General features: G+C 35.1%; 1 long non-coding RNA gene across 1 annotated transcript; it reads left to right on the forward strand.

Annotated features, from left to right (window-relative positions):
* Positions 1 to 360: 360 nt before the first annotated feature.
* LOC143676067 (uncharacterized) lies at positions 361 to 26,657 on the forward strand. The gene is made up of 3 exons (XR_013171787.1): positions 361 to 521; positions 1,770 to 1,976; positions 26,487 to 26,657. It is a non-coding gene; the product is annotated as an uncharacterized LOC143676067 (long non-coding RNA).
* The last annotated feature ends 634 nt before the right edge of the window (positions 26,658 to 27,291 follow it).

Genomic DNA, 27,291 nt, shown 5'->3' on the forward strand with positions numbered 1-27,291 from the left:
GCAATAGCTTTCAGGATGCCCATGTAAGCATAAAACAGTTCCTTTAATCACAGATTTTGTAAGGTGATTGATGGGAATTTTATTCCAAAATGTTTAGATCCCTCAGCAATAAAAAAAAAAAAAGATACACAGGAGGGAGATTCAAAGACAAGATGCTGGTGGTGAATAATGGGAAAGAGATTCCCTTCAAGAAAATGTTTCTTTGCTGTGGATTCTTATTTTGGCCTCCTTTCCATGCCACTCAAGGACACCAAGGTTGCTGAGAAGGACTTTCAGTAGATTATGCAGATAGTTTTGAAATGTTGGGAGATCCAAAATAGAGAGACTTTGCTCATGCCTGAGAGTATTCAGGCAGACAGAGGTCTGCATCCTGCTTGGAAAATTTACTACAGTGTGAGAGGATGAAATCATTGTTTTGCTGATGGATCCAGGACTATGACATCACACAGGGATCTTATGGAATCCCAGCAAGGGAACTGGCAGTGTTTTCATGCTCTTGGTATGGGAGAGAGAGACAAAAGGTGGGTTCATCTCTGCCCGGCTGCATGGAGGGGTAGAGAGTGTACAGCAGAAGGAGGCTTAAAGTACATGGCTGCAAGACCTCAAACTGAGGGAGAATCCTCCAGAAGTTATCCAAACTAAAGCTACCAAAGATTGGGCAAGGACCCTGAAGGAGACTGGGGACCTAGTAGAGACCACTCACAGATATCATAGAAGTGTCCCATTATAGAATGAGACAATCTATAATGTCCCATTAGCCAGCTTTCATCATTTATTAAGTCTTCCAAAGCCAGTGGGCACCAGATAGAAACTACCACTTCCTTATAACTTCCCCCGAGTCCCACCACAAACCTGGCAATGTATGGGAGACAAAATGAGGAGAGAGACATGAAAAGGAGAGTCCAACCTATACTTTTTGGGGGTTTTATTTCCCACTGCTGTCTGAGTCAGTATAAGGTAAAGAAGTAATTTGACATAAACCCAAGTATATACAGTAGATTATTTTCATAAAACCTGGCATTCACATGATTGATGTTAAAGGATAATTTTCAAAAAGTAAAATTCACAACTCTTAGGCAAGTAGCACATGAAATCTTTTCAAAGATCTCATTTAACTCAATTAATGAAGGAAGAAATACAATGTTTGCACTGATCCAAGGAGAACTTGAGAATTTAGATTCGCATGAGATATTTCATAAAGTCATGTGAGTATATGATTGCTTGGATAGATATAAAACTGGTTATTGTCTTATAGGGCAATAAATCTTAAGCTTTGGGGATATTTGTTCCACCTGAGAGAAACTGCTTGTTTCTCCTTTGGATAAAAACCTACACATTATCCTCTATACCACCAGAATTGTACAATAGCCAAATAAATTCAAATCCCGCAATATACTGAAACAACACCCAGTGATCTCTTTAGCCTATTTATAAGTTTCAGAAAAATTTTTTGCACCAAATTGAAATGGTGCTTCGGACAAATGATACAAAACCTATCTGGTATGCAAGAAGAAGTAGAAAATCCAAGGAAGTGCCAAGAATTATAACTCAATATTTGGTGATAAATACTTTTAAATAATTAAATACTGTAAAAGGAGAGTGAAAAACAAAAATAGAGTAATCGCGTTATATTTGCTGGCATTACTAAAATGCTTTTCCACACCTTGCTTTTGTGGATCCCAGGCATTCTTTGCCCACCTATCAGGTGACTTTCACAACAATATTGCAAACCTTTTTAGAAGGTTCTGATTAAATTTTTTCCCTATCAGGTATCTCCAAGGAGGAGATTCTGAGTACTGTTTCCCCCCCACCCTTCACCCCAAGATGTGCCACTGGAACAGACTCACAATGGCTTACAGGAGCCAAATGTGCATATCTCTCCGCAGTTCCACACTCAGTGATGTGATCTTGGAAGCTTGAAATCATCCATGGAGGGAGTATTCACATTATGGAAATCAACAAATGTTATAATCCAGGTGATTTTGATTTTCTTTTCCCAGAGAGCTGGTTGTTAAACACTGACCATCATACCATGTTCCCCACCTTCCCGTACCCAGTACTTTTTCGATGACTCTCATTGGGCAGCCATGCCAACTAAGTCAGTATTTTCCAGTGTGCTCTGCCAACACCCAGGTCAGAATCTGTTGGGTTGCTTGTGAAAATACAGGCAACTGGTTCCCACTTTGGCCAGAAGGAATCTAACCTGTGGGGCTGGAGGGTTGTGTATTGTAACAAACTTCCTAGGTGAATTTTATGCACTCTAAAGTTTGAGAAACATTCCATTAAAGACTTTTCTTGTCCCACAGTTCCTTTTAATGACTATGATCCCTGAATGCATGATGTTCTGAAATGTCTCTGTTTCATAATTTGTCATATTCTTAATAGAATTACAACATAGTCAATTTTTAGATTAGAATGAGGAGCCAGAGTTTTTCCTAGACAACAGAAGAGATGAGATAATCTTGTCAGTCAGAGAATAGAGAGACAAGCTGGATTTAAAGAAGTACATATGGTCTGAATTCTCTTTCTTCTGCTATTCTAATTATCTTAAATTTTATGAATATGATATTGTTTATAAGTGTAAAATTATGAGGGATGAACTCATTGATTTATAGTTTCACCATGAAAACATTTTATTTGATTGGCTAACAAAGTAGTTTGGCTTTAATTCTAGAGTGTATGAATTCAATATCATGAGCATGACCAATCATTTATAACAAGGATTCTAAGAAATATATCTGTGTGTGTGTGTGTATGTGTGTGTGTATGTGTGTGTAAAGTCCATGGGTGATTTAAAGCATACAGTATACTTATAAGAGGATGCCATAGACTCTCTTTTGGTGTCATTTTAAAAAAAATTGTAAATAGTTTGATCTCTTTGTCCCCTAAGCAGAATAGTCAACAAAAATGTAAGATAGGAGATTTGTTGCTAGGGACCAGTGTTACAGATGTAGGGTGTATAGATGAGACGGTAACAAGGAACAAAAGCTAGAGGTAAGCTAGAAAATGTAGAAATGCCTAAGAAAAAATGAATTATCCATTATAAAGAAAGACTTCTACTTTAATAACACTTGCCTTTTACAATTAGTTGTGAAATGCCTCCTTGTTCTGAATATTCTGATGGGTTCACATATAAGTTTGATAATAAAGCCTGAAAGAGATGGATTTCTTCATTTGATAGAAGAGATAGTAATTTGAAATTCCATAAGGGAGATCAAACAGGGAGAATGACAAAGGAAGTAATCAGGGGGCTCTTCATGAGGGAATGGCCAGAGAAAAAACAATCTCTCTTCCCTTGTTAAGGAATTTGAGTAATTGTTTAGGGAGATCCAATATAAACTATTCCCCAAAGTCTATGGAATTTTGGGAAAATTCTACATTGCTTGTGGGGCATGTTTTGATGAGATCTTGAAGTAACAGTGATGGAAATAGGATGTTAGGACCTAGAAGTAAAAGGGAAACCATCAGAAAGGAAGTCATTGGGAAGTATGCAGATTCTTAAGGCAGCTTGTGCAAAACCATGAAGTCGAGAGTTGGTATTATTGGATTCTTCTCTATTTGGAGTATAGGAGCCATGCTTACATTGGAGTGCCAATTATAGTCTTAAAAAAAGCAAAGATAGCATATTTTTATAGTAAAATAATTTAAATCCCTAATGAAAACACTAATAATTCATTCATTTTCAAATATATTCTGAATGATAACTAAGCACCATTACTGCAAACACATGTCTGGTGTTACCTCCATGAATCCTAGAGCTTATAGCAGGAGAACAGCTTCATTTTACCTCTGAGTTAGCTCCTGAAGGATGAGCTGGTGTTGGCTAATTGGATGATCAGGATGGATGAAAGAACTGGGTAGTGGGGGACTTTCCAGTCTGAGAATATCACATGAACACATGTATTCTAGTAGGAAAAAACATTGCCTTTTTTCAGGAACAGTACTTAACTCAGCAAAGCTGGAGAGAATAACAGGAGATGAGACCATAAAAGTAGGTAAGGGCAGGATCATGAGCAGTCTAAAATGTCAACTTAAGGAGTTTGGAAATCCACCTGTAGATGATAAAGAATTTTGCATGATCAGATTGGCATTTGAAAAGTGATCACCCTACTGGAGTGTGGAGAACCCACTACTTAAGCAAAAATAACCATAAGCTATTCATAAAACTTGACCCTCCAGGAAACCCATTAGCTGATGTTTCTGAAGGACAAAGATGTTACTGAATTATGAAAATGGTCCTGGCTCTCTCAGCCTGATGGTCTTTTCACTTTCCTGGTTTTCACGTCTTGATTACTCATTGACTTGAGATTAATGATGGTGAAAATGGAAATATCAACACCATCAACACATCCATTCTTTGGTTGGTGACATTTTATTTCTCACACAGTGTGTGATGAGTTTAGTGGCTGCAGTTGCATACCAATATGAAAGACATGGTATTTTTAAATTCAATTAAGAGAAATGATTAAGAAATGATATCATGCAAAATGTCCCTCTCTCTTTCCTTTCCTTCTTGCTCTTTTCCTATTTACACACACATACACACAGACACACACATATTTCACTCCCAACTGAGTATTTTAAAGTATTAGGCCCTTCAGCCACAATATTTAACAATTTCTGTGGTAAACAGTAGCACCGTTACTCCTTGGTGGAATATAGCTATGTTTTTTGCCCAAGGCAGATTGCTGTACTGTCAGTGTAAGTCAGCACATCATTACTCAAGATCCAGGTGAAAATTGGGAGCTGTGCAGCAAAATGAAATGAATATATGTTCCTGGCACGAAACAGACCTTCAAGAATGAACCAGAGTTAAATAGACATACTAATTGAGTATCCCTAAGAAATAAAATTTCTTTATTTTATTGCAATTCCAATATAGTTCTTAACTGTTAAATGGGAAAGAAAATGGCTACTTCAGAGGGTAGTTATATGTTGACCTATAAAGTGCCAGATCTACGTCTCCGGCACAAAGAAGCTCAATGAATACTCATCAAGATATTGGTGATGGTAATAATTTGATGTCTAATAAGTATTTTTATTTTTAAGTAATCCAAGCATATTAATCAAATGTGTAGTGATATTAAATATTAAATGGAGTGTGACGTATTATGGAATTTCATTTTATAGACTTCTCAGAGCACCTGAAGAAGGTTTTTGGTGATTGTTCCTATATCTGCCTGTCTGGTCCTGGATACCCATTTCTACTACTAAAGATAAACAATTGAACAATTATGTGAGAGACAGGAAAACTTTTGAGAGTCAAATAATATAATTTGAATATAATACTTAATATAATATTTAAAAGTAGCCAGTCATTTTTGAGGGACTTAAAGAAAAGTGTCTGACTTGCAGGATATGGGCAATACTTTCTAGTGGTGATGTAGGAGCAGGGGAAATTTATATTCCATTAACCATTAACTATCAAATGAAATTCTTTTCTAAACAGAAGCTTTGCAACAGATTATGTAACAAAATATCAATGATTCATGTACATATTTTTATTCTCCTTTTGCATATTAGTGTTTTTTTTTTTTTGCTACAGAGATTAATTTAAAAACTCCTTGTTATGGAACATCATGTACAATTCCATGTTCTAACATTTGATGAGAATGTTATTTCTTAATACAGATGATAATATTTTAGTTACTTCTCCTATTTTCAGGGGGAAAATACTGTTTTAGAATTAGGGATATGATGTAAGGAAGCCTCAAAAAACTGAGTTAGAGAATTAAAAACTCTCAGATGGAGTTTAAAGTAGTCAAAATTTTCTGCAGCTATAAAAAATATATCTGCAGTTTATATATATATATATATATATATATATATATATATACATACACACACACACACTTATATTTATATGATCCATCTTTGTGGGAGTATATTCACTTAGCATAATTTTGCTTTAAAAACATTGACTCCTTAATTTAAGTTTCCCCACCTTATTTCCCTTAAACTAAATCAAAATTTCAAAGAAGGGTAAGCAACAGTGGCTCAGTGGCAGAGTTCTCCACTACCATGCCAGAGACCCGGGTTTGATTCTTGGAGCCTGCCCATGTCAAAAAAAAAAAAAAAATTTTTTTTTTGAAGGAGCTACAAAAGTTGAGTGACCTGCAAAAATCCCCTGTAGGATTCATTAGCACCATTGGATGGTTATCTGAAAGTTGTTTAATGGCTACTTGAAAAAAATTTACCTAGATCCTAATAAGAATTTATGAGGGAATTTGCAAAATTGTTTTTGATTTTTAAAAGGCAATGACCCTTGAATCTCAACAGAGATATACTTGGTACTAATGAAGTGATGAGTTCAGTTCACGCAAATACCCTAGCAATTCTTTGAGCTGATAAGCTGAGCTGAATACTTACAAAAATAGAAATGATGTAAGTGATGGGTAGCCTAATTACGAGTAGGCCTTGGAAACTGAAAATCACAATGAAAGCAGAGTGTTCAAATTAAGCAAATCAGAAATTAACTCTGTATGTAATTTAATGAGTCAGTTTTAACATATTCGTACATGTCTTTAAAAACATTTTATCATTTCATTATCTATTCTATTTTTAGAGGTGGCAGAAAACTTCTAAAAGACCATACTGAGCACAAAGCTTATGCAGAATTGTCTTTGATATGAATGATAATGTAATTCACTGATGCTGACAATTCTGGACCTGGGAACGTGTTTCTACAATTTAAATGGAATCAAATGGAAAATGTGCTTTGATATGGAATTTATCACATCACAGACAGTTCTTCCTACTTGTCCATTCAAAACTTGAAAATTTGAAAGAAAATTCTTTTAAGTATGAAATGCTATCACAAAAGTCTAGATAATTCCAACTGGATACACTAGCAGAATATATATTTCGTTGCAGCCTTACTGTTAAAGCTAAATTATACACATGAGCTTTGAAATAGTGAAAGATCCGTAAACTGTGATGATCCCACAAGTTGTTCTCTTACATAGTTCTCATCATTTTCATCATCATTGAGGATGTCTAATGGCATCATGTCTTTAAGTTTGTCATATTCTTTTGAAATTAATAAGATTATCTTATATCAAGCCCTAGTAAATTTGACCTGGCAGGCTTCATTATAAAGAATAAACATTTCTCTTAAGAAATTTGCAAACCCAATACATCAGATTTTCAAAGACATTCTTTAGCCACTTAACGGCTTTCAGAAAAGACATCTGATTCCACTTTTCCCCATCACTGAGGTTCTAATTACTTTGATATAATAGCTATGGGATTTTATTTTTACTCTTCAGTCAGATTCTTCACTAATATGGAGCAGAAAAGAAATATTAAAATTCTGTTCTATATTGACAGGGCTATATAGTTAAAGGCAGTTGGGTCCAATTTATTTTCTCCAGTTCTATCATGTTGAAAACATCTTTGATGTTCCTTTGACCATATTTGTTTATTGAACTTAAACATTTGGTGCACAATGAATGAAGAAAAAAAATAATTCGTTGACATTGTTATATGTTTCTCTAAAAACTTTTTAGACTCTTAGAAGAAACAGGCTTAGACTATCTACCAACTTAATTGATTTGCTTGTATATCAGTTCCATTTTATTGTATGATACTGGACAGCACATAATTTGGTTTATTATCTATATTACAATTGAAATAGTTTACATGGAACTATGACTGTTCTACCAACAATATATTTATATAAATACACAGGATCCCATATCTTGATTTTGATGTATTGTAAGCTTACTAAATCCTTTAATGTATATATGCATATCATATTTTAATCTTCAATATTAATAACCAATGAACTTTAACCAAAACACAAATTCTTTGAATTTAATCTCTAATTTGAAAAGGGAGTAAATTATAAGAGGTTCACAGAACTGCTCTGAGGTTAGAAAGAGAAATCAGTTTCTGAAAGTACATTGTAAATTAGCAAGGGCAATGCACTTATAAATTAACAAGGATTATACAAATATCATTTGGAACTATTATTGGCTGCTGACACATCTTATTTACATAGTAGTGCATTTTTGGTGCATTCCATTAAAGGAGTAAAGTAGTTCAAATATAGGATATTATGAACCTATTATGAGAGAGAGAGAGAGAGAGAGAGAGAGAGAGAGAGAGACATTTGAAATAATGATCAAGTCCACAGAAAGGATGATGGCCAAATTTACATTTCAGCTACTTCAAATTTGCATTTCAGTTATTTTGGATGGTTTTGGGGAATTAATCACTGATTATTATATTAAACTATGGCTTGAATGTACCTAGAAGTACAGATAAACATTATACAAAGTCCTGTCGGGAATGAAAGATACGTATCTATGTCATCTATATCAGCATCTATTCATAGCAATGAAATACATTTTATATTAAAAATTATTGTACTTGCCAATTACTCTTCTCTGATTTTAGTATGAATAAATATTTAGATGATCTCTGCAATATATTCACCATAAAATATACCTACAGTAGTATATGCTTGTAGCCTATGTGACAAAATATATATTAACAAATTATTTTAGTCCACTTAGATTACATAAGCTAGTTATTCATATGTTTATTCTGTGTAAGAAAATAGCCCCAAATCCAAAGGCTTGAAATAATAATTTATTACCTGTCACAATCACACATTTGTGGGTCAAATGGAATTCAGCTGAGCTATGATGGATTTGATTGGAAGATTGTTTTTCAAGCTTTTGATCTGGCTGAACTTGATCTTCACTGCAGAATGGGTGTATGTTTGCTTCATTTGTATTCGTTCTGTTGCTGCACCTAACCAGGGGAAGCTCTTCACGTATGATGGTGGGGAAATGTAAGAGAATAAGACCTAGAATGTCACCATATTTTAGGCTTGTGTTTGAATCCTATCAGATAATATGCCATTTCTAAAGCAAATTGCATGGATAAGTCCAAATGCAGTGGGCTGGAAAATGCACTACACCCACAAGGAGACCAAAGGTATTCATATGACCTTACCTAATATTAGTATTATATGTTCAAGCCTATCGATGTGGGAAGGGTGTGAATATTTGCAATATAAAGATCCAGTTGATTACATGTGAATTTGTTTTTTTAATCAATTTTATTGAGGAAAAATTTGAATATAATTAAAAGCAATGTCATATTCTGTTTGCATTCATATTATCATCTTATGTCAGACCCTATTAAACCTTGAACATAATGGTATTCAATAAAAGGCACCAGCTGTAAGTTTTTAGTTAGATGAGTTCACATATACGTTCATGTAGCCACTTAGCAATCAAGATTAGAACATTATGAACTTTCCTAAAGGAAGGATGCATAACATTAATACTTCTTAAAGGATTATAATGTTCTGTATCTTGCCCATTTTCAGCCCATCCAACTCCTCCAACACTAACTAACTGTACAAATATTGCCCTACATCTACTGTCCTATTTCTTCCTTTTTACACCATAAATCTTGAAAGAATTATGTACACCTTTTATTACTGCATACCCTTCTCAAAATCATTTTTCAAATTGCTAGGGTTGTTATCACCCAACAGGAATTGCTCAGGTCTTGTTTATTAAATTTTTTTATCCAAGTGTCCTGTGCTATTCATATTTTATTCCCTATGTCCAGAACAACTCCACTGATCAACTGCTTAGCCCTCAGGTTGCAGCTCAAATGTTAGTCTTCTCTAGAAGGACTTGAAAGTTGTATTGTGGATTAGACGATCCTGGAATATTCTTCCTAGCCCAAATGTAGAAATCATTGATTTAAATTACCACTCTGTCTTTTCCCAGATGCATAATATAAATTTGTTGAGCCCTGTGGTATACACAATGCTTATAACAATCCCTGGTATGTTATATATGCTTATGTTCCTAAAGCCACTCATTATTTATCCCAGTAGAACTGATCATTCCTCTCTAGTCACCACTGTACTTATAATTTGTTGCTGCATTTATTTTTGTATATGTCCAGCTCTTCCATTAGGTTTAATGGTCTTAAGTATTTTTGCTTTGATGTTGATTATCCCAGTCTCTGGCACACTGAAAATAATCATTCAAATTATTTTGAATGATTGAATAGATAGATGAACCTATCCTCTATCCAAGCATTTCCCCAATGGCTTTTCTTATTTTCTTCTCAACCTTCACAAATCCCTTGAGCTGAGAACAATATTACATGTCATTAATCTATAGTGGAAATATTATATTTCTTTTCTAAATATGTATTTTGGACCAAAGTCAAAACAATCATATTTTCTGACATTTGTCATTTAAATAATTTTAGGCATTCTCAGTGTTTTGCTTTTTCCATTGTGAAGCGAAGAAAAGTTTTTTTCCAAGTTTTATTTTCTTTATGTTATATGTACCTTGGCAGACCCTTCAAATAAGTTGTCTTTTTAAAAATATATACACTGAGTTCCACATCAATAATGTGCTCTCAAGAGGATTTAAATGAGACCTTCCCATCTCAAAAATGAAATCCTAGGATCCTGTATTATTTTAGGGTTTCCTGATGACTGTCATTCCCAAGCTAAAGATATCTTGTTTCTGTGGTATTTTCAAGAGGGAGGACAATGGTCACCCATATACTAAAGTTGCCCATTATATTCTCACCAGCATTTTGTGTGTATATTCTGGTCCAGCGGTAAATTCGATACAGTTTTAACAGATTTTCTTACAATGTATGCTCATCCAGTTGAGCAGACTTGCTAAGACTAGTTTCGGAGACTGACTGATCAAAATGCTATTCCTGATGAGAGGAAAAGTTCACTATTTTAAGTAAGATGGTGGGATAGTTTCACAAGATGTCTCCAAAAGCTCATATGTTCCTTTAGAGCAGAAATGATCAAATGGTGTTTTCAGTGTTCTTGAAATATAGGCTCAGTCCTTTCAGTATTAATGAGTCATGCTTTCAACTCAGACTACTCTAATCAGTGATCTCCACTGAATAAAAGATCATGTATGTTAGCAGGAAGGTTCACGGAGAAATGTAAGTAGGTCGGAATGGATAGTCGACCTTCTTCTGTGAATCGGCTACAAGATGAATAGGTTTGTTTGTACAGCTGGTGAACATATTAACAAAATAGTATAATACTTCAAAGAAGATAGTGATCAATGGTATTAACTATTTAGCCTACATCACACCATTAGGTATTTCTTGATATATTTTTCTCTCCTTGATCTGAACATACGATATTGTTTTCCCAAACATGAAAGCCTCCAGAGGATGTGAAGATAGATTATGTTTTCGGCTTTTTCCTGTTGTCACTGAGTATAATGTAGACCAGAGAAAGGGCCTTTACCTTCTTACAAACTTTACCAATAGCTATGTTTTCCATGGATACTTGAAAAGGTTGACATTTTCTAGTTAGCAATAACAGAATCATGATGTGTTAAGCACAGTGATAACTCCCAGAGATGTCTCCACCATCATCCCCAGAACCTGTAAGTATGTTAGGTTACAGGGGGAAGAAAATTAAAGCTGCAGATGGAATTAAAGTTGCTAATCAAGTGACGTTAAAAATGGAGAGAATATCCTAGATTATCCAGGTGGTTGCAAAGTAATCACAAATGCCTTTAGAAGTGGAAGAGGGAATTAAAAGAGAATGGACCAGAGAGATGGTAACACAAGAAAGTCTCGGCCCTACATTGATAACTTTGAAGGTATAAGAAGGGGTCATCACCCAAGGGAAGTGAGGAGCCTCCAGAAGCTGAAAAGGTAAGGAAATGAATTTTTCCTAGAGTCTCCAGAAGGGAATACACCCTGCTGATACATTCATTTTAGTTCAATGAAACCCATGTCAGGTTTATAACCTACCAAATCATAAAATAACAAATTTGTGTTGTTTTATGCCAATCGGTTTGTGGTAATTTGTTATGGCAGCAATATGAAACCAATACAGAGAAGAGAAACAGAATTTTGGTTCTGCTCAGCTTTGAGACCTAGGACAATTCATCTCTCTAAAGTCAATTGCTTTCTGGCAAAATGGTACCTGGAATAATAAACTTGTTATGACTGTAAATATTAACCGAAGTTATTTATTTAATAAATATTTATTGATGCTCAAGCATATCCTAGGCACAATGCTAAGTGCTACAGTGTGAATATTATCAAATTCATGGTCCTATCTACCATGGTGACTGATGCATAGCTGGTATTGAATAAAATAATAAAAAGAAGATATTTTATAAAAAAGTTTATTCTCTCCTCTTTGGCAGAAAAATATTCCTTATGAATATAACTGCACTTTATACATGGCTTTTTAAATGAACTCCTTTTTCAGAACAAATAACCGATGGCTTATCATTTTGAAGCATTTATTAGTACCATGTTCTCAAATTGGGAAGAAAACAGGGTTATTGACAATAGGATGGGTTTGTATGGAAAGACATTGCTTTCCTAAAAGATGATACAGCAGTTAATGTGCATATGTGGGTCTATTGTTCTACTGAAATTATATTAGAAAGGTTGCTTATCATGAGAATGAAGAGGTTATTGAATAGAAAAGACAAGGGTAGAGATTGTCCAATAATCTTCTTCTATATCTTTGTTTTCCTGTGATACAATTTTTGTTTTGTTTATCATTTCCATTTGCTCATTGTTTCAACAATTGGGCTACTTAACTAAATGCTGTGCTGCCATCCCCTTATATCTTCCCTGTACATTGTCATTTTTCTTAAGAAACAATATCCACTTATATGCAGATCAAATAGTGTGAATTCATATTAAAAGCAGGGAAAGAAACACCCACCACCACATATAGTCTCAGAGGGGCAATTTTGATTATTTTAAGCCCATTATGGTGATTCATCCTTGCCAATGCTTAATTGAGGCAAAATCTTATGATAATTTTGATAAGTGAGCAGACAATTCCTAGGGTCATGTCTGGAAAGTGTTTTCTTTGCTCCCTAAAAAGAATCCTGTAAAGAGGCTTTTCTTTTGATAAGACCATAGTGGTTATATGATGAGAATATGCTTGGAATTATGGTAGTCAACAGGAACAAACCTGAACAAGAGCCAACATGCTGAAGAGAGGACAATAGAATGACAGAGAAATTCTGGTTTTTTGATTGTGTTGAAGAGACACTGACTTAATCAACAATCCCTTTTCTTTGGCTTGTTGTTATGAGAGATTTTTAGAAAATCAATATTGCTTAGTCAATTCACTTATTTTTTTTTACCAACAGCAGAACATATACTAAATTATACCATCTTCACAGGAATATGTACGGTTTTATAAGCATGGGGGGAAATTTAATTTTAATCTTATATAAATGGTTATCAATGCAAAAAAGATTTAAAAATAACACAGAGGCAGAAATATTTGGAAGGTAATTTTGTTTGCTGAAAGTTCTATAAAATATGAGGAAATATTTCATTTATTTACTAAAGCATTAATTCATTTGGAGAATATTTAGTAGACACATTATATATCTGAATAATGTAAATTAAAGAACAAAAAACATTTCCATTAGGTACAACAAAACATAGCCATCTCCCTATTTCTACATATTATTTTGCAAATTTTTAATAATTTTCAATGTTACAGAAAATTTGCAAGCGCAAAGACATTTTCCTGAATTATTCCATGAAACAACCATCAAAAACAGGAAGTTTGCATCAATATATCATTGCTATCCAACCTAAAGCTAATCAAGTTTCTGCAATTGTCACTAATGTTTATAAAAAAAGGTCTATTTCAGATTTGTACATTGCCTTTAGCTGTCATGTATCTTTCATTTTCTACAATCTGAAACAATTCCTCAGTTCTTACTTGAATTCATAAATGTGGCACTTTTAAAGACTGCAGGTTAGTCATTTCATAGAATGTACCTCAATTTGGAGTTGTCTGATGCTTGCTTATGATTACATATAGGTCAAACAACTTTGGCAGAAAAATCACAGAAGTAAAACTGTGTTCTCATTGCATCCCAAATGGCAGCACATAATTTTGATTAAGATAGTGTCTATTGGTTTCTCCATTTTCAATTCACTCTTTAACATTTTTGTAATGAACAAGAATTTTGTGGAGTAGCGCTATAAAATAATAAATATTCCAGTCTTCAAAAATCTTCAAAAATATATACTCATTTATTTAGTTATGTCAATAAGAGCTCATGTTTCCCTGTTTTATTTAAAGGATTACAATCCATTAATATTATGTTAGTTTGCAAGCTGCCAGAATGTGATATATCAGAACTGGAATGGCTTTTGAAAAGGGTAATTTAATAAGTTCCATGTTTATCATGCTAAGCCTATAAAATCGTCCAAATTAAGGCATCCAGAGAAAGGTACCTTAATTCAAGGAAGGCCAATGGATCAGGAACCCCTCTGTCAGAAGTCATGTGGTTAGAATCAATTGGTCCCTTGCTCCTGGGCTCCATTGCTTTCAGTCCCTGTTCTTATGGAGGTTTCTTACTTTGCTTCTCCAGGGCTGCCTTTCGTCTCTTGGCTTCCCATGGATCTGTACAGGTTCTGACTTGCTTAATAGCTCACATCAGCTGGGCTCCAAACATCTCCAAACATTTATGTCTCTGTTCTCCAAGTATCAGCATCTTTCTCCAAGTGTCAGCCTCTGTGTCAGCAATTCTCTGAAGTTTCTGTAGGCTCTGTCATTTCTGACTCTCCAAAATGTTTCCTCTTTTAAAGAATTCCAGTAACTTAATCAAGACCCACCTGGAACAGGTGGAGTCACATCTTCATCTAATCAAGAGGTCACACCTACAATTGGGTATGCCACATCTCCATGGAGATAATCTAATCAAATGTTTCATGCTCCAGTATTTAATCAGGATTAAAAGAAATGGATGCTCCCACAAGATTAGGTCAGGATTAAAATATGGCTTTTCTATGGTACATAATAGATTCAAACCAGTACAAATATCTATTTTGATGCACAAATTATCTTTGATATTGCCAGTGCGTGGTCCTTCAGGCTGACTTCTGTGCCTTTTTGATGTTTTCCTAGCATTCCTTGAACACTTTCTTACTTTCTGGCACAAGATGTTCCAGGCTTATTATGTGCTTTTCCTGACACTACCCTGAAATCAGTTATTTCTCTGAGGAGCCTTAGATTCTTTCAGTGATGGATGATATTTATATGCAAGAACTGTACACTACATGTGCATTCAGTGTTACTGTTCCCAGGCCCTGTCTGTCTCCGGTCACACCTAGGTAATATATGCATGTATACCTATTTATACAGCTAATAAATATGTGTGTTACTGTACCTACTTACATATATTGAAAACCACGAGTCCATGCAGATAACCCCAGACTCCAGTTGAGTCTTGTTTTTTCCCTTTCCACGTTTGTAACTCCTTTTTCTGACAGTAAGAAATCTGATTCTCATTATGCTTAAAATATATACTTATTTTACATTCTTATGTATCCAATCCTCCTTTATGTAATGAATCCCCATCACTTCTGCCATCCCCTTTCATGCACAGATTCCCACCTCACTTGGACACTGAGTACCTGGCCACCCACTCTCCTCCCCTTTGGAGCCCCACGTGGGTGCCTCCTCTCCCAGGTTCTGACACCAGATTAGGAACTACACTGCCTCCCCACTTCCTGACCCTAACTTGATATCTACTAAACCTTACTTTTTTTTTAGTCTAATTGCTGTAAGACTGAATTATTCTGGAAGGAAGAATAAACAGAAAATAAGTCTCATAACCGTAAGATGGCATTTCTCAAACTGGTGATTTAGAATTCCTTAAAATGACTGGGAATTATGAATGTTTTGATTTGGAAGGTTGTAAGAGGTAGAAAAGGCCATCAGTACATGAATTGAGTGGATTAACATTTTTCTTTTTGCATGGTAAACTTTCTCTTTCCTATAGTTATATTTATTACATTATTGGAATGTATGAGAGCAAAGGAACTTATCTCCTAAGAGTACTACTGTCAGACATGCAAACATCTATTCATAATGCAAAGTCAACTGAATTATAAGCTAAGTGCAGAGTGGGGGAAACCCTGATATGGGAGCATAGAGAAAGTAGTACTAATTTATGTTGAATAGGCAATCAGGGATGATTTCATGAGGATGTAGCATCTGATTTGAATCTTTAAAGTTGAACAGGCTTTCAGAAGGCAGCGAAGGGTCAAAGTTGGTCAAAGTTGAAACTGTAGGATGCACTTACATGGGCTTTAAAGACACAAGGGAAATAACTTTTAATTATTTCCTAGAGAGGTATATTAAGAAGAGAACGAGCATTTAAGGGAGACTCTTGATAAACATTATGCACATGTGCTTGTATATGGCTGTGCGACTGTGATAATGTAATTGCATATGTGTGTGTATATATGCGTATATGTGTGAGATATTGTTAGAGTGAAAACTGGGAGAGTATCTCATGAAATGGGATGGTCCAAATTTAATGGTACATATTTTATCTCTATTATTTGTGTTTCATATCTTCTATATGACAGATATTTACTAAAATACTAAGCAGGGAATGTTTAAGATAATCCAGATGTGGAAAAAGCCATGTCCTGAATTAAGTTGGTTGGAATACTTAAATGCTGTGGATAGTTGGGTGTGTCATATGAGGACTTTCATTCTGTCTTGGGCAGCTGAGAAGGCAGGCAGTGCCTCTGACTTCAGTGACTTCAGAGTCAGCTGGTTTTTGTTTGACTCAAGGAACTCTTTCTGCATCTAAACTTGATTTTAAGCACATATCATAGCAAGTAAATATGCGACAGGGACATCAGAGTAAAGGAAGTTATGTAAAACATGTAAGGAACTGCCATATAGCAATACCACTTATATGTTTAAATATATAGGTTGTTCAATTAATTGTTCAGATGGTAGGCATTATCAGTATGTCCTTTTATTACATAAGACTGCTAATATTTAGAGTATTATTTTGAGAAGAAATCTTGAGTAGCACAGACTAATTAAAACTAGATTAAATATCTGTTTTCAGTAACTTTCTGTCTTCTAATAGACTGAATAACCCTTCTTCACATAATAAAGATAGAAAATCTTTCAGGCGTATACCTACTGGGTATCCAAATAAAGATGTTGATAATACTGCTGAAGAGATATATCACAACACAAAGGAAGACAGTTAAATACTTATTGAGAGAAATGTACCACATTTCTAAAGAATGATTTCATTGAAATTAATCAACCAATTAATGAAATATATATTATGTGAATATCCTTGCTGACTGCTGTATTAAAAATAAATAAATAAATAAAATATTTGATGTTAAGTGAAGGTCTAGTTAGATATCCTCACACTGAAAAGAACTAAGGATACTAATTAGAAATATAAATTCTGCAGGATACACTATAAGACAGAAGTCAGAATCAAAAGAAAACAAAAAAGAGGAATTGTCTGTGAAGTCAGAAAGGTGTGTGGTTAAATGTGATTAGATTATCAACCCAGAAAGACCTGAGGATAAACATGGTTTAAATATTTCTATTACTTGCTAACTTGAAAGTTCTAGTCTGTGGTTTATTTTTAAAATGAGATAAAAATAGCATCCTTGATGTCTTGTATGAGAATTAAAAAAACTGAGTCAGACACATCCATGTACAAGAAGGTATTCTATTTCTACCACTCAAAAAATACTAATTCCGATCTCGAGAAATTATGAACAAAGCTGTTAACATGCATCTTCATTCATTTATTTAATAACTGTTTAATAAGCACCCAGAACATTTGAAAGGCAGTGGGGCACTCATATCAGAGTCCCATATATTGCATCATTTGCAAGGGGAAGAGGGCACTGTGGTATATAATGGGTTAAAATTTAATTCTGTGGGTACTGTAATTCCAGATTTTGCATCCCAGGAGAGTTTTTAAAAATACTGAGGACAGGTTGTCAAAGCAAATATCTAATATCTACTACCTTGCTATTTGCAAAAACGAAGTTCACTTTTGCATTACCCCTCCGTTCATATTCTTCCAATAGTCCCCGCAACATTCAGTGTAAAATCAGAAGTCGTGCGATAGCTAGAATGCTCTTCATGATATTCCCTTACTCGTTGTTCTGACCTGTAGTGAACCTAGTCTCATCTTTATATATCCAACAAGACGAAAAGGTTGGTTGTTCCATTCAACCAGGAAGTGGTTCCATCAGATCCACTATTTTAATCCTTCACCTCCTTCAAGTTTTTATTCAAAGCTGAAAACAGAAACTCAAACAGATATTTGCATACCAGCGTTCACAGCAGCATTATTCACAATTGCCAAAAGATAGAAACAACCCAAATGTCCATCCACCAGTAAATGGATAACAAAAACAAAATGGGGTATAAACATACAGTGCAATGTTATTTAGCAATCAAAAAGAATGAAATGCTGACACACATGACAACAAGAATGAACCTTAGGTACATGACGCTGAGTGAAATAAGGCAGACACCAGAGGACAAGTTTTGTATGATCTCATTGATTTGAAATAGTTAGAATTTTCAAACTCATAGATTAGAATCTAGAATATAGACATGCCAGTTTGAATGTGTCATGTACCCAAGAAAAGCCATGTTTTAATCCTAATCCAATCTTGTGGGGGCAGCTGCTTCTTTTAATACTGATTCAGCATTGTAGGGCGGAAACCTTTGATGAGATTATCTCCACAGTGATGTGACCTGCTCAATTGTGGGTGTGGTCTTTTTATTAGATGGAGGTGTGACCTCACCCATTCAGGGTGGGGTTGATTAGTTTACTAGAATCTTTTTAATGGGGAGCATTTTGGTGAACCTCATAGCTGACCGACCCCATATAGACAGAGACTTTGGGGATGCAGGAGGAGAACATCCCTGGAGAAGCCTTATGAAACAAAATGCTGGGAGAGAAAGCTAGTACACATGCTTCCATGTGCCTTCCCAGCTGACAGAGGTGTCCAGAAGCCAAAGACCCCAGCAGATGCCAGCCATGTGCCTTTCAAGCCGACAAAGGCATCAGTCTTTCTTGAGTAAAGGTAAAGTCTTATTGGTGCCTTAATTTGGGCATTCTCATGGCCTTAGAACTGTAACCTTGCAACTTATTAAATTCCATTTTAAGTAGGTGTTTCATTTCTGGTATATTGCATTCTGGCAGCTTAACAACAAACCAATACAATAGGTTACCAGTGGATGGGTGGAGTTAAGGCTTAAAATGTACAGGGTTCCCATTTGGAATGATGGAATATTTTGTTAATGGAAGGTAGTGATGGGAGCACAATATTGTGAACATAATTAAGAGCACCAAAATATAAATCTGAATGTGATTAACAAGGGAAATGTTAGATTGTTTATAAAGTAATAGAATAAATGAAAAAATAATCCACGGAACTACACTGTGCCAAGCAGTGAATCCTAAGTTAAAACATGGACTATAGTTAATAGTACAATTATAAAATAAGCTTTCATCAATTATAACCTGCGTTCTATACCAATGCAGGCATTAATAATATCGTGGTATATGGAAATCCTGTATTTTATGCATGATTGTTCTCTAAACCCATAACTTCTCTAGTAACGAAAATTAAAATCTCAAAGAAACATTCCTTGAGTATCCTGCTTAACATTGCAAACACTCCTGCCTTTCCATTCTCCCTCACCTGCCCTATTTTTCTCCCTAGCACTTATCTTTTCATATAACTCTTCCAATGTGTAACTTGAAATTTGGCAAAACAGGGACTTAACGACTGTTGGAAATTCTGAGTATATTCTATGTGCCTTGGCAATAGATTTATGAACTGAGCTAACTATGCCAGCTTAAGGGGAGAGGAGCAGGAATTAACAGTTATTTGGCACCTCCTTTGTGCCAATTACTATATATATTTATTATCTCAGTTAATTTTCCCAACCACATTCTCCTGTAGCTGTATTTTCATTTTACAAGTAAGGAAAATGGGGTTTATGAAGGCTAAAATAATTTTGGACATGTTATACAGCTTGTAACATCTACAGTATATCATAATGTTTTCCAAAGGACCTCCAGAAGAATCCTATCTGAGCTAACATTCAGTTTCTACTCCAACATTTACTTTGTGAATTTATAATTATGATTTACTATCTTGATATGATTGATTGGATTTGCCATTAACAGTAAACAATATTCAAAGCCAAAGGGAAGTGTTTATTTTGTCAGTTTAGGCCCTAAATAATTGACTGCAGACACTGGATAGTTTGTGATATGGTTCTACTCAGTTTCAGTTACCCTTTGTATACCATTTACAATCCCAGTCCTGCTCTTAGGGCTGATTCTAAATCTCTTGCCTCAGTTTCCCTGCAAGGACATTGGCTTGGACTTCTAGCAAATTGCTTGATTTCACTCATCCCTTTTAAGAAACATCCCATCAGAAAAAACCTCTACCTATAACCCTGTTTGGGACAGGGAAAATTCTACCGGTCCACTTGATCCCATAATTCATAAATGGCCAGTTTGCCAATGTATCAAGTCTATATCCAGAATAAGATTAGTATGGGAAATGTTATGTGTTTTCATTTTTCTGACATGATTTGAGAGCCAATGACTTATTCTTCTAATAAGTTTTCAAAATATAATCTGGGTGCCTGAAACGCTACATGGTAATAATAAGCAAACAACTGAAGGTGGCAGCATCTTAAGAAATTAAAATAACAGTGAGGATGATGATGATGACGATGAACTGTGTCTGTTCATTGTCATCACCATCATGATGCGTGGTGCTTACTATTTTAATAATGTCAAGAACACAGTTTAAAATGTCCATATCATTATATGCATTCTGAAATGGAAAGTTAGTTTCATTTAAGTTGTTTCGTTTCTTGTATGTATTTTGGTATCATTTCTGTTTCAGTAAGTAAAATTCAATAGAAATTAGGATTTATATAAATGCTTAGGTCTAGAATAAATCCCTAATATAGTTGATTATATTAATTATTATAGATGGAAGAAAACTGAATGGCAACAAGTAAAGTGAAATAGCAAAGTAAAAAAAAGGTTATATTTGCTATTTCAATTTGTCCACATTTCAGTTCTGCTTATTAATGTGGTGCTCACCTATTAGTCCAACATAATTTGTCAGGGAGAATATTTGCATCCATAATAAATTTTCAAATAGCTCAATATTTAACATCACTTTAAAATATTTAACATTTTATGAAAATATTTCCAAATTTTATTATACATATCACTAAACTTTTAAACAATTTTATAATGTGTCAGTGTAACTATTTTAGACATTTTTGTCCCACCTTCATGGGTTACTGAAATAGGAATGGCCATTTACATTTGTAACAAACGTTCTCAGACTGTTCAGCTTTTTTTCCCTCTATTGTACCTTTGATATTCAATGTCCCTTTTGTCATCGATTAGTGTGCCCTCATTTAATTTCCTTCCTCCATTTCTAGTCTATAGTATTGACTTTATGACAGTTGAGTTGCCTATAGAAATGTCTTCATTTTCAGTGTTTAGATATGTTCCACATGCATGGGTTTGTGGAAGTCTCACCCACTAATGAGTTGTGCATAACCAGAATTTGTAATGGTTTCAGTCACTCAATTTTACTTAGTAGCATATAACAAAATGACTGTTAGCCAAATCTCTTAGCGATATATCGAAAACTTGAAGCTTTTTTGACCAGTACTTCGCCTTCACATTCCTGCCAATTTCTTTAAAAAGTGAAATCCCTTCATATCCACTTTTTCTACCTGCCAGTATAATGATTCAAGATTCAGCTAACTCTGTTTCCTAATGGACAACAGACACATCACCTACCAATTTGCACTCATCTATTCTCTATTTTGAGAAAAGCTTAAAAACTCTCAATTTCCGGTGCACGCTATGTGTTGGCATAAATGAATCAGCAAATGGTGTTACCTTTGTCTGCGTCATGAAAACAAATCAATAGAAACATGTTGAACTCTCATCACATTATTTTCTGTTTCAAAATCTGATCCTTTTCTTCGTGAGTTCACTGTCTTGGTTAAGATCTCCATCCAACAACCTCCAAACTTGAAACTCTAATCATTCCATTTTTAAAACTTTTTTCATGTCTTCCTACATTCGCACTGACCTGTCATTGCTATCTTAGAAATTCCCAAATGCCAACTCATTTATCCAATACCTGAGTACTCCTGTCCCTTACATTATTTTAAAACTTCTTCACTAGCCTCAAAAGCATATCTAATAAAGCCTTTTCATATTAAAGCTTTTTTTTCTCTTTTTTGGGCATAGGATAAAGAATAAATATGTTAAAAGATTATTATAAGCCCTTCACAACTGTACCCAGTCTCCAATTCTCCTCTGGCCCCACTTCAAAGCAAAAATCACCCAATTGAGACATTTTACTTTTTATGGTACCCAGAATATTCCAAGACTTTCCATAGTACCAGGGATTCTACATACAGGTCTCTATGTCATCACTCTTCTCTTCTGCAAGTGGAAAACTCTACTCATCTTCCAAAACCCAGCTCAAATGTCACCTACATATGAAGCTCATCATGACACTCTCTGACAGAATTAATTATTTACACCTGAATGTGCTAATAATATTCTGAGCACATTAATATTAGAGTACTTAGCATCCCATATTATTAATATGCGAATTACTTCCTCCTATCTTACTAGAAAGTGAATCTTTTAGAACAGAGATTATACACTTCTGTATCTATAGCACCCATAGAGAACCTGAGACATAAGAGGCACTTCCTCATTTCAAGGTTATAGTAGAAAAATATTCATTACTGCTTGACCCATCACTTCCTTAAGAGAAAAAAAGTTTTCTCCCCAAAATGTTGTGGGTCCCAATTTAAACTATGCATTTTCTTGGGAGGTATAAGAAGCCATGTGACTGAGTGGGAGCAGAAACCACCACCTTCCTAACATATTCTGCCTCATAGTCTACTTATTCCCATCAGAAGGACTGAGACAGTGCTTCCTGCTTTAGCCCCCTCCATGGATACTTAATTAAGATGGGAAGCCTTCCTCCAGTTCCATTCATGGATTAAATAAAAGGCTAAAAGTTTTAATAAAAAAATCAAGAGCAATTGTATTTGTTAGTTTTAGGGCCAGATGGTCTTCCCGAATCTTTTGTGTCAGAATTGAAAGTCAAACATTTCTTTTTTGAAGCATTAGACAGTGACAGTCCCCGGGAAAGATTTTTTTCGGTCTCTCCTATCCAACAGCCTTTTACACATTTGTTGATGGAAATCTGAATGTGATTGCTGTAGGAGCAACTCTAGAGTGTCAGAAGGCAGGTGGGTTTCTCTGTGTGCATTCCAAACCTTGATCTGATGTCCTCTAGGATAAATATAGGAGGAAAACCTAAGTGATCTTAGTATGCTCAGCAGGCAAGCATCGGTTCCTGTTCACAAAAATGTGATGTAAAAGGAGATCATTTTTTAATAACACAAATAACTCATGTTTCAGCCAGAGGCTAAAGATGCATGGCTGATAACTCTGGGACCAGTAACTTGTAGAGCATAGAGAGGAGATTCCAGAACCCCAGCTCAGGTCCCTTTACAATTCATTTTATTAGACATTTTATTAGGATTAGAGCAGTTTCCAGTTTTAGGAACTAATTCTATCAGAGTGACAAAGCATGCATTTTATATCCATTCCTGTCTCTTGTGGCCCTTTCTTGCAAGACAACTGGTTCTCAGCCCGTCTCCCTCCCCAAAACTTTGCCCATTTCCGATTAGCTCCCAGTGAATTTGCTGTTCAATGGGTCCCTCATGTCACATCACATAACTAGTTACAAAGCAGCCTTACCTCCAATAATGATAAAAATAACACCAGCTGGCATTGATATAGTGCCTGCATTTTTATTTAGAATTTTCACATACAACATCTCATTTGCACCCTCAAAGTAGACTTGCCAGGTTCTTATTTTTCTTTTCCCCATATTAAAAGTAAAGCAGCTGAGACTTGAGGAACTTAGTTTTCAAGATGGTACCACCAATGTGTGGCAGAAATAGTTCCTGAAACTAGCTATTCTTACTGTCGATCTGCAGTCCACAAATGGGTTTAGTAATAAATTGACACATTAAAGTGGTTTACAGTCAAGTACACCACAGCAGAATAATTATTTAAAGGATGAAAACATGTTTGGAAGGGTCAGTCTCAAAATGGGACCTGTAACTGGTAAAGCATAGATAGGAGATTCCAGGACCTAAGACCCCTTTACCCCGTGGTGAATTCCAGGCTCATAGTTAAGGTTTATATTTACCAATAAGCCCCTACATTTTTCTGTAACACGCTCATTTTGTGATTTCATGGAGGCCCAGATGATAAAGCAAAAAGAACACCATGTTCTTTCTCAAATAGTCAACTTCTGACATGGCCATGACTAAAAGTGAAGTTACACAGACAGACTCTCTGACATATGTAGAGTAGAAAACACACCCTAGTTGGACTATATCTGCCTAATTATTTGAATCACAGGGTCAGCCATTTGAAATGTGGTTGGGAGAGAGAAACTCACACATTAATTATGGTGATGTTCCAAAGTGAGAGAAATAAAGGGAGCTAGAACTACACTTTTAGCCAGTTTCCCTTGACAAAAAGTCTAAGCTCCATGGGATCAATTGGCAGGTATCTCGTCTTCCCAGAGGAACTCTCTCTTGTCTTCCCTGGACATACTGTCCAGGGTAGTGTAAGTAGTGAAAGGGACACTGGTTCACTATAATTTTGGATTAATTTTCAGACTTTAATACTTACAAACTCTATGACATTGAACAATGAAACTGACCATACCAAAACTCACTTTTTTTTTTGTATGCTGTATGATGGGGTTACATTTCATTATTTTTCCATGTGAATATCCTGCAAAACACACTTTTGTAATCTGTAAGACAGAGGTATTAATATATGTCATGTAGGATTGCTATGAAAAAGAGATGAGATGGCCTGTGTGTGCTTTACTGGCTCAGAGCAGTCATTCAACACCACTGCCCCCTCTCCCTCAGGTGACGTTTTTACATAAATCAGGTGACTTTCAGAAGCACAATGTTCTCTCTAACCCCAGAGCAAACATTAATGGTAGAAATTTTAAGTCAGAACAGAGGTGATTTGGAGTCCCCTGCATAGTGTCATTGATTGGTTACCTAGTGAATACAGTTACCTGCCCCACTTCCACTGCTCCCTGACTACTGCCACCAGACTGACATGAATCTCCATCATCACCACTCTGATCATGAGCTTGGGATGATGGAATAAAAAGAAAAGAGAAAGAGCTGCCTTAGTTACAATATGCTGATTAACTTACATATATCATGGAGAGACAGTATAGAGGGTTGTACAAACTGCATAGCTGGTCATGAAGAGATAGATGTCCCTAAGCCTCGGTGATCCACAGTAAGACAATGAACAACACTGGGTCTTAATCCTCTCCTGTGCTAACTGAAATGCCCCTCAAAAATTCTTATTGCTTGTTAAGGTGCCATCATCATTTTAATGCCTATGAAACGTATGATGGTTAAGGGAATTTTTCAAAGTAGTGACATGTTAGTCTGAAATTAGAAGATAAAAATGACTATTGACAAAATCAACAGACATTATGAGATCATTTTTTCCTGCCATGCCATTTTTCTAAATTAGGAAGTAGTGGGGAAGATTAATTGAAACAATTGACTTTGTGATCAGATGGTCCGGAAGTAGAACCCCAGACCCAGCATTTAGTACATGCATGATAAGAAGCTACTTGCCTATGTAAATTAGGAAGGACCATAATTTCCATATCTGTAAAATATGTAAGGAATAATACTCCTTAAAGGGCTACTGTGTGGCTTGTGTGATATATTCCACCAAAAGTTTTAAGACTACATCTGCCATTTGGTAATGGGTTAATGTATATTTGATGTTAGCATTATTTTTATTTGTATTATACTTAGAAGTATAAGGTTTTTCAATGTCTATATCATTCCCAAACACTGCTAATCACTAAGGCATTGAGGGTCTTCATTTTATACAGGACACAACAAAGAGACTTTGAAGATCATCATGACATGAGTTACATATTCTATTTCATATGGAATTTTGCAGGCGATAGTTTATGGCTAATTGTGCTCATCTTTTCTGGAGTTTTTGTATGATTTTATTGGTTTATATTTGTATATTCTTCAATATACCTTGTTCTGGATTAAAATTAGATGTGAAAAAAACTTTCAAATATTAAAATCTACTTAACAGAGAAAGACAGTTAAAGCTACTCATCATTTAACCACTTGATTCAAGATTTAGTGTTTCTTTGATTAATAAAACATCTGTGATTGCTATTTCTGTTGGCATGTTCCTCTTTGGTGGAGGTACTTTTCAATCCACAGGATGATTAATAGAATTTACTTCCTGTTATGGAATTTAGGGTAGTAAATATTCCAAAAACCCCAAATAAAGAAGAATTGTACACTAACAATTTATCAGGCAAATGTCACAATTTGTGCCAGTTCACTTTTATAGGTTGTGGTCAGGAAGGAGATGAGTACATGGTTTTAAAAAAATTAATTTCACTATATAATTTATTTCTGATATGAAAAAGATAAAAATACAGCTCATGGTATCCATGTAACACAAAAATCCCCTAATAATTTCTAGCTGCAGCTCTATCTGAAGTCATGGATTTCCAAATACCCCAGCCAACTGATTGCTCCTAGGGAGGAAGAACATCTGATTCCACTTTCACCCATCACTGGAGTTCTAATTACTTTGATTTAATGGCTGTGGGATTTTATTTTTTACTGTTTGGATGGATTCCTCCCTAATACTTAACAGGCAAGTAACATTAAAATCGTGTTTGGTTTGACAGCAGCAGAGTCTAATGTCAGCTGGACTGAATTTATTTTCTCAATTTCTATTTTCTCAAAAATATCTTTGATGTTTGCTTTAACCAGATTGTTTAGGAAACTAACTATTTGATATATAGGGAAAACTAACTATTTGATATATAGGGACCCAAATACACTTCTATTTCAATCATAGCATTTGGTCACCACCCAGTTCAGGGTAAACATTTCACTGTAGACTTTTATCATAAATAGAGAGTACAATTCAAGGAAGAACCTCACAACATTAGTCAGTGTCATTTTCTGTTTAGTTTGAATTATAGCAAGAGAGAGCCAACAGTAAAAGTTTGGGACATGTATTTTTAGCCAACACATCTTTCCAGAAACTTTTTTTTCTGATTCTTCTTAGATCCATGTCTGTTCCCTCTTAACTCTCTATACTTACTTCCAACTTAGCACCTACCTCAGCAAATTGGAATTAGTTTGGGCAGGTCCTGGACTGAGAACTCCTAGAGGTCAGTGTAATCATTACATAGCAAAGTATCTGGTCCATGGTAGGCAACTGTAACCATTTCTTGAATTTTGTTTACCTGTGTATGGATATTTATATACGAGGG

The sequence above is a fragment of the Tamandua tetradactyla genome, chromosome 3 (assembly GCF_023851605.1).
Source record: "Tamandua tetradactyla isolate mTamTet1 chromosome 3, mTamTet1.pri, whole genome shotgun sequence".
Lineage (NCBI taxonomy): Eukaryota > Metazoa > Chordata > Mammalia > Pilosa > Myrmecophagidae > Tamandua > Tamandua tetradactyla.